The sequence below is a fragment of the Pseudophryne corroboree genome, chromosome 4 (genome assembly GCF_028390025.1).
Source record: "Pseudophryne corroboree isolate aPseCor3 chromosome 4, aPseCor3.hap2, whole genome shotgun sequence".
Taxonomy (NCBI): Eukaryota; Metazoa; Chordata; class Amphibia; order Anura; family Myobatrachidae; genus Pseudophryne; species Pseudophryne corroboree.
This window is the reverse complement of record NC_086447.1, coordinates 123,286,286-123,298,979: the sequence shown is the minus strand read 5'-3', so window position 1 is coordinate 123,298,979 and position 12,694 is coordinate 123,286,286. Positions and strand designations below refer to the sequence as shown.

General features: G+C 48.8%; 1 long non-coding RNA gene across 2 annotated transcripts in view; it reads right to left on the bottom strand.

Moving 5' to 3' along the window:
- Positions 1-12,694, bottom strand: part of LOC134911158 (uncharacterized) — a 35,500-nt gene that overhangs the window by 15,143 nt on the left and 7,663 nt on the right. The gene's annotated exons all lie outside the window — the stretch shown is intronic.

The window sequence follows — 12,694 nt, the reverse complement described above, 5'->3', positions numbered from 1 at the left end:
TACACCGCTTTCACATTGCAAGCGCAGGTCGCACCTGGGAATCGTACACGGGTTCTACCCGGGGTCGACCCGCATGAGACCCCTTTCAGACTGGCAACACGACCCAGCAATACGCCGGGTCGGGTTGCCATCAGGGGCGGGAGTGGAAGCGTCATCGGTGTCATCAAGGGCAGGTGCGGAGGCGGCACTTGGAGATGAGATCATCTCTACGCCACCTCCTCCGTACTGTGAACGGGTCCCGGATCGCATCCACCCGGGTTACCCGTCCACACCGCACCTGACCCGTCTTTATTCTCGGGGTGAAATACCGGGTCAGGCGACCCAGAAATTTGGGACTTATCCCTTTCACAAGAGGTATTACTGCCATTTGCTTTACAGTGTGCATATTATTACCACTGCAGATTCAGTGACAAATCACTCACAGTATACAACAGATGCTGGGATGGAACTATAACCGCATAGGAAATAGAATTAAGGGAAGAGTTATCAAAGCTTGGAGAGAGATAAAGTGGAGGGAGATAAAGTACCAACCAAGCAGCTCCTGTCATTTTACAGGTTGTGTTTGAAAAATGCCAGGAACTGATTGGTTGGTATTTTATCTCTCTCCACTTATCAATCTCCCCATCTGTTTTAAACATGTACAAAGTTACAATTGAAGCACAACGGAACTTTGCGTGAGAAATAGCATCTATCTATCTATCTATCTATCTATCTATCTATCTATCTATCTATCTATCTATCTATCTATCTATCGTACTGGACACAGCAGAAGTACAGTACTTCAGTGTTTCAGTGCTTTAATCTATGTCATCAGGAATATACAGCAATACCAACACCATAAAAAGAACAGAGGAATAGCCCCCATGGGCTCAGAGTGGCCGCCTGTGGCAGGGCTCTCTCTCCGGCCAGCAGCGCAGTAGAGTGACATCACCATGCATCAGCCATCGCTGGTGGGCAGTGATGCGGAGATCCTTCAGCATAACAATTATAAACAAACAGAGAGGAAGCACATAGTTCCTAGCACTAGCCATAAAGAACGTCACGTTACAGAGCATTATATAAGTACTGTAAATATATATAACACTGACTTATACTAAAGTGCATAGAGTGCAATATACAATGCCATTAAAGTACTCAGTTTGAGCATATCACAGTACTGGTGTTTACTGTAGATCACCTAAAAAAAAAGCTCAAAGTTCAGTTAGCTCAAAGCTCTATATTTAATCGACGCTGAACACTTATTTAAGTAAGGGATTAGCTAATAGCTGTTGTAAATATATTTCACCGATTTGCACATATTTATAAAAAACAATTTAATCCTAAAGTTTTATTTAATCCATGTAGGGCATGGCGTTTAGCCAATGAATCCATCTGGATTCCCAATGAAGCTATTTTTTTGGAGCGATTCCTCCCCTAATTGTTTTAGGGACATAGTCAATAATTCGATATTTGAAGGATGCCAAGTTATGTCCAGCCTGATTGAAGTGGCGAGCCAACACTTGGGCACATGATCCATGATTTAATGTTATCCTGAAGGCTGAACAAGGGAGTGCTATCTTCTCTTTAAACATGCGTTCTGTCTTCCCTATGTCAGACCACAAGGACAAATCCATTGGTATTCCACAAATTTAGTATTACATGTAAAATGATGCTTAATATACAATATTTCTCTTAATGGCTGTGATAAGGTACCTGCAGGCAGGGGCTTAGCGAGGGTGGTGCCAGTGGAGCCCATGCTCCAGGTGCCAGCCTCTGGTAAGGGCGCTGCAGTCCCGCCAGCCGCTAACACTGCACTGCCAGCGACATGTCACACAGTGCTCGGAGGAGAAATGGATGCTCTCTCTGGCGCCACCAGCACAATATACTTTTCTTTCTTTTGGGTACAGCGCACAACGTCATGACGTCCGTGCGCTGAGACTGAAGAACAGGAGGAGCCACAGCGATGAGGAGCCATACTAGGGGGGAGGCAGCCATGGAGAGACACACCTTTAATTTAACCCCACATGCACACATGGAGGGGGGGGGGGCGCCAGAGCACGCATGTGCTCTGGGCGCCGTGGCTACGTGCTACACCTCTGCCTGCAGGTGATGCAGGTGCGCCAGAAGCACCATACTTTTTGAAATGTTTAACAGAGTGCTTACCTAGATTAGTATTGTCAGATTGTACTAACAAATCGCGTAGATTCTTATCTCTTGAATAATAAGTGAGTAGGTAAGTGTCATATAATTTTAATTCAGGATCTGACTGGATTATTGGTCATATTTCTTTAATGTTTTCTTAATTACATAACTGTCATGATTAAATGTATTATTCCAAGGAAGATATTGGGTTAAATACATACTTGCCTACTCTCCCGGAAGCTGCAGGAGGCTCCCACACCCCCTGAACAGTAGGCAGGTTTCCCGCATCCTGCTCACACCCTAGTGATGCGGGCAGGATGGAGAGATAATCTCCCATATTCGCTGGTCCGTGGGGTGGGTAAGGGGTTAAAATTACACAAATCGCTTCATTTTAGCCCCGCCCCCTTCCTGCGGATCCGCGAATCGCAGCATTTTCCGATGTGGGAGCGGGGCTTGATAATGTCACAGCACGCCCCCCCCCCCGCCCAAGTCTCCTGCAACTACTCTCCAGGCTTCTCCCGGAGAGGAGAAATGTAAAGTAGGCAAGTATGGTTAAATATACCTCCCGCACCAGTTGGCGGAGGTGTGGGACTTTCTGCGAGTCTGCCCATTTGTGTAAAGCAGCAATCATTTACAAGGCATAGCCAGGTTGGATTTTTGGCTTTCTGAAGTTCTCCAGAGATGATTGTGAACTGCCTGCTCAAGTAACTGCATCATTTAATGTTTATATGTCAGAACAGTCATTCGGAAGCTTACAATGTGCTGTATTGTCCATAAACTGATGTTCAGTTTCTGCCCTATAGTCAGCCACATCTTAGATGACTATGGGCCTAAATCAAGGTTGATTGCAAAAGCAAAATCTTCCTCTAATGGGCAAAACCATGTGCACTGCAGGGGGGGCAGATATAACATGTGCAGAGACAGTTAGATTTGGGTGGATTATATTGTTTCTGTGCAGGGTAAATACTGGCTGCTTTATTTTCACACTGCAATTTAGATTTCAGTTTAACACACCCCACCCAAATATAACTCACTCTGCACATGTCACATCTGCCCCTCCCCCCCCCCCCCCCTTCTGTAGTGCACATGGTTTTGCCCATTAGAGGAATGGCAAAAAAAAACAACTGCAACTGCTGACGATCGCATGCTGGGGGCTGCCCAGCACAGGGCAAGGCTGGCCAGCATGCAAATCACCCCCAGCGATGGGATTGCAGTTCAATTGCAGTCGCATCTCTGAACTATGGATGCTCCCTTGCCTGCGCAGCCTGGCTGTGAAGGCAGGAGCAGGGCGCCCATGTTTTCAGTGATGTCATGCGGCCACCCTGAAAAGAGCGCTGCCCCGCCCCCATTATAGCCGCCCGCAATGTTGCAGCTCCACCTCACAAGTGCCTCTGCCTGTGAATCAGTCAGAGGAGTTTGCATCAATATGATACGATCACATTGATTAGCCTGCGCACAGCCAGATCGGGACCTGCACCTGAACACTGGGCGTAAAAATGGCAGTATCTGATCGCATCGCTGATACGTCCCACGCTGAATTAGACCCTATAGTCCCTCCTTTGTCAGCACTCCTGAGTTATTATCTGCTAAGGAGGAAAATTACTGATTTAAAACTGATGAAAATCGATCAAAATCAATGTTGTACTTTCAGGGGCCAAAACATACATTAAGATTAAAAAATTAATATAAAAAAATCACCTGTTAGCAAATGTGTGTTTCAGCCCCTGAAACCCAATGTAATTTAGATTGATTTTAATCTACTAAAATCAACCACATTTCTCCCTAAGTGGTCTATTTACTAAGCCTTGGATGGAGATAATGTCGCTGGAGATGAAGGACCAGCCAATCAGCTCCTAACTGCTATTTTTCATACACAGCCTGTGGCATGGCTGCTAGGAGCTGATTGGCTGGTACTTTATCTCCAGCGACTTTATCTCCATCCAAGGTTTAGTAAATAGACCCCTAAATCTCTTCGAGCTAATCATTCTTCCAATGTAAGATTTGCATGTAAGTCTGGTTGTGTCCATCACTTCCTGGTCCAACATGCGCATAAATGTTTTAATTGCTGGGTTGAGGTTCAAATTGTAACCATGGCTGTAACTTTTTAAGCAGTTGTGACACCGGGTTTTTACAGTGGCTTAGATAAAAATTATTTACATTTTAGTTGTCTGTTAAGCCATTGCAATGGACCAAATTTCACTGATAGAAGACCTTTTGATAATACCTTAAGCTGGGTATATATATACACTGCTCAATATATCGCCCATTTGGTCAAATGGCCTAAACTGTATATCATGAGCAGGTGTGTACACCCAATATATCTGTGAATGACGTTGTTCACAGACATATCGGGTCGGCCCTGCAGCACATCCATCTGCAGATATATCGCTGCATCTGGCTGTGTGTACAGGTGGTCCACTGCCCACCAGTCAGTGCCGTAACTAGACATTTCAGCGCTGTGTGCAAGAAACAGCATCGCCCCCCCCCCCCCCACCTCCCCGCATTGGTGCGCACACCCCTTCCCCCTCCCCCCCCCAGGTTGGCCTAGCCTTACAGGACAGAGTATGCAGTGGAAGGGCATCAGAAAACAAAAAAAACGTTTCTCGCCACTCTGCGTTGCGGCTCTTCTGCCACCTCCGAATTCCTGAGCAGGCCCGGGATGTATAACACTGCACCGCGCTGATCCTGCCTTGCAGAGGGTCCTTGCAGATCCTATCTGGCAGCTGGCTCGACTCCTCCGGTTCCGACTCCCACCGGAGTGCTCCTGTCGCCCTCTCTACAGGGTCCTCTGTAAGGGGTTCTTCAGGCCGAGTCCTCACTGTTGGAGCTCTTCCGCGGGTCCTGATGGGTCTTGAAGCCAGTGTGGGTTGTCTTCTGTGGTGCCTGCATGCCCTTGGTCTCCACTGCCAGGTCTTCTGTGGCCACAAAAAAAATAAGAATTTACTTACCGATAATTATATTTCTCGTAGTCCGTAGTGGATGCTGGGGACTCCGTAAGAACCATGGGGAATAGCGGCTCCGCAGGAGACAGGGCACAAAAGTAAAAGCTTTAGGATCAGGTGGTGTGCACTGGCTCCTCCCCCTATGACCCTCCTCCAAGCCTCAGTTAGGATACTGTGCCCGGACGAGCGTCCACAATAAGGAAGGATTTTGAATCCCGGGTAAGACTCATACCAGCCACACCAATCATACTGTACAACCTGTGATCTGAACCCAGTTAACAGCATGATAACAGCGGAGCCTCTGAAAAGATGGCTCACAACAATAATAACCCGATTTTTGTAACAATAACTATGTACAAGTATTGCAGACAATCCGCACTTGGGATGGGCGCCCAGCATCCACTACGGACTACGAGAAATAGAATTATCGGTAAGTAAATTCTTATTTTCTCTGACGTCCTAAGTGGATGCTGGGGACTCCGTAAGGACCATGGGGATTATACCAAAGCTCCCAAACGGGCGGGAGAGTGCGGATGACTCTGCAGCACCGAATGAGAGAACTCCAGGTCCTCCTCAGCCAGGGTATCAAATTTGTAGAATTTTGCAAACGTGTTTGCCCCTGACCAAGTAGCAGCTCGGCAAAGTTGTAAAGCCGAGACCCCTCGGGCAGCCGCCCAAGATGAGCCCACCTTCCTTGTGGAATGGGCATTTACATATTTTGGCTGTGGCAGGCCTGCCACAGAATGTGCAAGCTGAATTGTACTACACATCCAACTAGCAATCGTCTGCTTAGAAGCAAGAGCACCCCGTTTGTTGGGTGCATACAGGATAACAGCAAGTCAGTTTTCCTGACTCCAGCCGTCCTGGAAACATATATTTTCAGGGCCCTGACAACATCTAGCAACTTGGAGTCCTCCAAGTCCCTAGTAGCCGCAGGTACCACAATAAGCTGGTTCAGGTGAAACGCTGACACCACCTTAGGGAGAAACTGGGGACGAGTCCGCAGCTCTGCCCTGTCCGAATGGACAATCAGATATGGGCTTTTGTGAGACAAAGCCGCCAATTCTGACACTCGCCTGGCCGAGGCCAGGGCCAACAGCATGGTCACTTTCCATGTGAGATATTTCAAATCCACAGATTTGAGCGGTTTAAACCAATGTGATTTGAGGAATCCCAGAACTACGTTGAGATCCCACAGTGCCACTGGAGGCACAAAAGGGGGTTGTATATGCAGTACTCCCTTGACAAACTTCTGGACTTCAGGAACTGAAGCCAATTCTTTCTGGAAGAAAATCGACAGGGCCGAAATTTGAACCTTAATGGCCCCTATTTTGAGGCCCATAGACAGTCCTGTTTGCAGGAAATGCAGGAATCGACCGAGTTGAAATTCCTCCGTGGGGGCCTTCCTGGCCTCACACCATGCAACATATTTTCGCCAAATGCGGTGATAATATTGTGCGGTCACCTCCTTCCTGGCTCTGACCAGGGTAGGGATGACCTCTTCCGGAATGCCTTTTTCCCTTAGGATCCGGCGTTCAACCGCCATGCCGTCAAACGCAGCCGCGGTAAGTCTTGGAACAGACATGATCCTTGCTAAAGCAAGTCCCTTCTTAGTATCTCTTGAAGTTCCGGGTACCAAGTCCTTCTTGGCCAATCCAGAGCCACGAGTATAGTTCTTACTCCTCTCCGTCTTATAATTCTCAGTACCTTGGGTATGAGAGGCAGAGGAGGGAACACATACACCGACTGGTACACCCACGGTGTTACCAGAGCGTCCCAGCTATTGCCTGAGGGTCTCTTGACCTGGCGCAATACCTGTCCAGTTTTTTGTTCAGACGGGACGCCATCATGTCCACCTTTGGTCTTTCCCAACGGTTCACAATCATGTGGAAGACTTCCAGATGAAGTCCCCACTCTCCCGGGTGGAGGTCGTGCCTGCTGAGGAAGTCTGCTTCCCAGTTGTCCACTCCCGGAATGAACACCGCTGACAGTGTTATCACATGATTTTTCGCCCAGTGAAGAATCCTTGCTGCCATTGCCCTCCTGCTTCTTGTGCCGCCCTGTCTGTTTACGTGGGCGACTGCCGTGATGTTGTCCGACTGGATCAGCACCAGTTGACTTTGAAGCAGAGGTCTTCCTAGGCTCAGAGCATTGTAACTTGCCCTTAGCTCCAGTATATTTATGTGGAGAGAAGTCTCCAGACTTGACCACACTCCTTGGAAATTTCTTCCCTGTGTGACTGCTCCCCAGCCTCTCAGGCTGGCATCCGTGGTCACCAGGACCGAGTCCTGAATGCCGAATCTGCTGCCCTCTAGTAGATGAGCACTCTGCAGCCACCACAGAAGAGACACCCTTGTCCTTGGAGACAGGATTATCCGCTGATGCATCTGAAGATGCGATCCGGACCATTCGTCCAGCAGATCCCACTGAAAAATTCTTGCGTGAAATCTGCCGAATGGAATCGCTTCGTAAGAAGCCACCATTTTTCCCAGGACTCTTGTGCTTTGATGCACTGACACTTGGCCTGGTTCTAGGAGGTTCCTAACTAGCTCGGATAACTCCCTGGCTTTCTCCTCCGGGAGAAACACCTTTTTCTGGACTGTGTCCAGAATCATCCCTAGGAACAGCAGACGTGTCGTCGGAATCAGCTGCGATTTTGGAATATTTAGAATCCATCCGTGCTGTCGTAGAACTACTTGAGATAGTGCTACTCCGACCTCCAACTGTTCTCTGGACCTTGCCCTTATCAGGAGATCGTCCAAGTAAGGGATAATTAAGACGCCTTTTCTTTGAAGAAGAATCATCATTTCGGCCATTACCTTGGTAAAGACCCGTGGTGCCGTGGACAATCCAAACGGCAGCGTCTGAAACTGATAGTGACAGTTCTGTACCACGAACCTGAGGTACCCTTGGTGAGAAGGGCAATTTGGGACATGGAGGTAAGCATCCTTGATGTCCAGGGACACCATATAGTCCCCTTCTTCCTGGTTCGCTATCACTGCTCTGAGTGACTCCATCTTGATTTGAACCTTTGTATGTAAGTGTTCAAAGATTTCAGATTTAGAATAGATCTCACCGAGCCGTCTGGCTTCAGTACCACAAATAGTGTGGAATAATACCCCTTTCCTTGTTGTAGGAGGGGTACTTTGATTATCACCTGCTGGGAATACAGCTTGTGAATTGTTTCCAATACTGCCTCCCTGTCGGAGGGAGACGTTGGTACAGCAGACTTCAGGAACCTGCGAGGGGGAGACGTCTCGAATTTCCAATCTGTACCCCTGGGATACTACTTGTAGGATCCAGGGGTCCACTTGCGAGTGAGCCCACTGCGCGCTGAAACTCTTGAGACGACCCCCCACCGCCTTTGAGTCTGCTTGTACGGCCCCAGCGTAATGCTGAGGACTTGGCAGAAGCGGTGGAGGGCTTCTGTTCCTGGGAAGGGGCTGCCTGCTGCAGTCTTCTTCCCTTTCCTCTACCCCTGGGCAGATATGACTGGCCTTTTGCCCGCTTGCCCTTATGGGGACGAAAGGACTGAGGCTGAAAGACGGTGTCTTTTTCTTTATACGGCAATACTTCCATGTGCCGTTTGGAATCTGCATCACCTGACCACTGTCGTGTCCATAAACATCTTCTGGCAGACATGGACATCGCATTTACTCTTGATGCCAGAGTGCAAATATCCCTCTGTGCATCTCTCATATATAGTAATGCATCCTTTAAATGCTCTATAGTCAATAAAATACTGTCCCTGTCAAGGGTATCAATATTTTCAGTCAGGGAATCCGACCAAGCCACCCCAGCGCTGCACATCCAGGCTGAGGCGATCGCTGGTCGCAGTATAACACCAGTATGTGTGTATATACTTTTTAGGATATTTTCCAGCCTCCTATTAGCTGGCTCCTTGAGGGCGGCCGTATCTGGAGACGGTAACGCCACTTGTTTTGATAAGCGTGTGAGCGCCTTATCCACCCTAGGGGGTGTTTCCCAACGCGCCCTAACTTCTGGCGGAAAAGGGTATAACGCCAATAATTTTCTATCGGGGGAAACCCACGCATCATCGCACACTTCATTTAATTTATCTGATTCAGGAAAAACTACAGGTAGTTTTTCACACCCCACATAATACCCTTTTTTGTGGTACTTGTAGTATCAGAAATATGTAACACCTCCTTCATTGCCCTTAACATGTAACGTGTGGCCCTAATGGAAAATACGTTTGTTTCTTCACCGTCGACACTGGAGTCAGTGTCCGTGTCTGTGTCTGTGTCGACCGACTGAGGTAATGGGCGTTTTAAAGCCCCTGACGGTGTTTGAGACGCCTGGACAGGTACTAATTGGTTTGCCGGCCGTCTCATGTCGTCAACCGACCTTGCAGCGTGTTGACATTATCACGTAATTCCCTAAGTAAGCCATCCATTCCGGTGTCGACTCCCTAGAGAGTGACATCACCATTACAGGCAATTGCTCCGCCTCCTCACCAACATCGTCCTCATACATGTCGACACACACGTACCGACACACAGCACACACACAGGGAATGCTCTGATAGAGGACAGGACCCCACTAGCCCTTTGGGGAGACAGAGGGAGAGTTTGCCAGCACACACCAAAACGCTATAATTTTACAGGGACAACCTTATATAAGTGTTTTCCCTTATAGCATCTTAATATGTAATAATATCGCCACAAAAATGCCCCCCCTCTCTGTTTTAACCCTGTTTCTGTAGTGCAGTGCAGGGGAGAGCCTGGGAGCCTTCCCACCAGCAGTTCTGTGAGGGAAAATGGCGCTGTGTGCTGAGGAGAATAGGCCCCGCCCCCTTTCCGGCGGGCTTCTTCTCCCGTTTTTCTGACAACCTGGCAGGGGTTAAATACATCCATATAGCCCCAGAGGCTATATGTGATGTATATTTAGCCAGCATTGGTACTTTCATTGCTGCCCAGGGCGCCCCCCCCCAGCGCCCTGCACCCTCAGTGACCGTTGGTGTGAAGTGTGCTGAGAGCAATGGCGCACAGCTGCAGTGCTGTGCGCTACCTTAAGAAGACTGGGAAGTCTTCAGCCGCCGATTTCTGGACCTCTTCTCTCTTCAGCATCTGCAAGGGGGTCGGCGGCGCGGCTCCGGTGACCCATCCAGGCTGTACCTGTGATCGTCCCTCTGGAGCTAGTGTCCAGTAGCCTAAGAAGCCAATCCATCCTGCACGCAGGTGAGTTCACTTCTTCTCCCCTAAGTCCCTCGTTGCAGTGAGCCTGTTGCCAGCAGGACTCACTGAAAATAAAAAACCTAATAAAACTTTTACTCTAAGCAGCTCTTTAGGAGAGCCACCTAGATTGCACCCTTCTCGGCCGGGCACAAAAACCTAACTGAGGCTTGGAGGAGGGTCATAGGGGGAGGAGCCAGTGCACACCACCTGATCCTAAAGCTTTTACTTTTGTGCCCTGTCTCCTGCGGAGCCGCTATTCCCCATGGTCCTTACGGAGTCCCCAGCATCCACTTAGGACGTCAGAGAAAAGGGGGACTCCTCCAACATTTTGTTCCCCTCTGCCATGACTCCTTAGCGGCTTGATCTTTCCCGCAGTCTCCTCCTGTATGACTTTCTCCCGTGCAGGCACTCCCGAGGACACTCCAGCAGCAGATAGGGGTCTTCTGCGGCTTAGATGCAGTTGGCTTCTGGGTCCTCATCGCTGCTGCCACTCCAACGCGCCAGCTGTAATTGCAGACTCCACTCACTGGCTCCCAAACTCCCACTGCCGGTGGTTCCTTTCTGCTTGGGTGGCGGTTGGGGACGGTAGCTCCATGGATGCTCTGATCCTCTTGAGGTGAGCACGACCTTCGCACGGTCCTGGCACCACTTCTTCCACCTACGAACTCGGCAGCGCTGTCTTTGGCAAACAGCGCTGCAACACAAATAGGGCTGCCAATCGGGGTCAATGTGCACAATGCACCCTCAGCTAAAGTACGCTATGTGCAAAGCACACTTCGCGCACACCTAGTTATGGCCCTGGTGTGGTGTAGTCTTAGACACAGTGTGAGAGTGTGTGTGTGGTGTAGCCTTAGACACAATGTAAAATAAGAATTTACTTACCGATAATTCTATTTCTCATAGTCCGTAGTGGATGCTGGGGACTCCGTCAGGACCATGGGGAATAGCGGCTCCGCAGGAGACAGGGCACAAAAAGTAAGCTTTTAGGATCACATGGTGTGTACTGGCTCCTCCCCCTATGACCCTCCTCCAAGCCTCAGTTAGGTACTGTGCCCGGACGAGCGTACACAATAAGGAAGGATCTTGAATCCCGGGTAAGACTCATACCAGCCACACCAATCACACCGTACAACTTGTGATTTGAACCCAGTTAACAGTATGATAACAACGAAGAAGCCTCTGAAAAGATGGCTCACAACAATAATAACCCGATTTTTGTAACAATAACTATGTACAAGTATTGCAGACAATCCGCACTTGGGATGGGCGCCCAGCATCCACTACGGACTATGAGAAATAGAATTATCGGTAAGTAAATTCTTATTTTCTCTAACGTCCTAGTGGATGCTGGGGACTCCGTCAGGACCATGGGGATTATACCAAAGCTCCCAAACGGGCGGGAGAGTGCGGATGACTCTGCAGCACCGAAAGAGAGAACTCCAGGTCCTCCTTAGCCAGAGTATCAAATTTGTAAAATTTTACAAACGTGTTCTCCCCTGACCACGTAGCTGCTCGGCAAAGTTGTAATGCCGAGACCCCTCGGGCAGCCGCCCAAGATGAGCCCACCTTCCTTGTGGAGTGGGCATTTACAGATTTAGGCTGTGGCAGGCCTGCCACAGAATGTGCAAGTTGGATTGTGCTACAGATCCAACGAGCAATCGTCTGCTTAGACGCAGGAGCACCCATCTTGTTGGGTGCATACAGGATAAACAGCGAGTCAGATTTTCTGACTCCAGCCGTCCTTGAAATATATATTTTCAATGCTCTGACAACGTCCAGCAACTTGGAGTCCTCCAAGTCGCTAGTAGCCGCAGGCACCACAATAGGCTGGTTCAAGTGAAAAGCCGAAACCACCTTAGGCAGAAACTGAGGACGCGTCCGCAGTTCTGCCCTGTCCGAATGGAAAATCAGATATGGGCTTTTGTACGATAAAGCCGCCAACTCTGATACTCTCCTGGCTGAAGCCAGGGCCAGTAGCATGGTTACTTTCCAAGTAAGATACTTCAAATCTACCGATTTGAGCGGCTCAAACCAATGGGATTTGAGAAAATCCAAAACTACGTTGAGATCCCACGGTGCCACTGGAGGCACAATCGGGGGCTGTATATGTAGTACACCTTTGACAAAGGTTTGTACTTCAGGCACTGAAGCCAATTCTTTCTGGAAGAAATTCGATAAGGCCGAAATTTGAACCTTAATAGACCCCAATTTGAGGCCCATAGACAATCCTGCCTGCAGGAAATGTAGGAATCGACCCAATTGAAATTCCTCCGTTGGGGCCTTCTTGGCCTCACACCACGCAACATATTTTCTCCAAATGCGGTGATAATGTTGTGCGGTCACTTCCTTCCTGGCTTTAATCAAGGTAGGAATAACTTCCTCTGGAATGCCCTTTTCTTTTAGAATCCGGCGTTCAACCGCCATGCCGTCAAA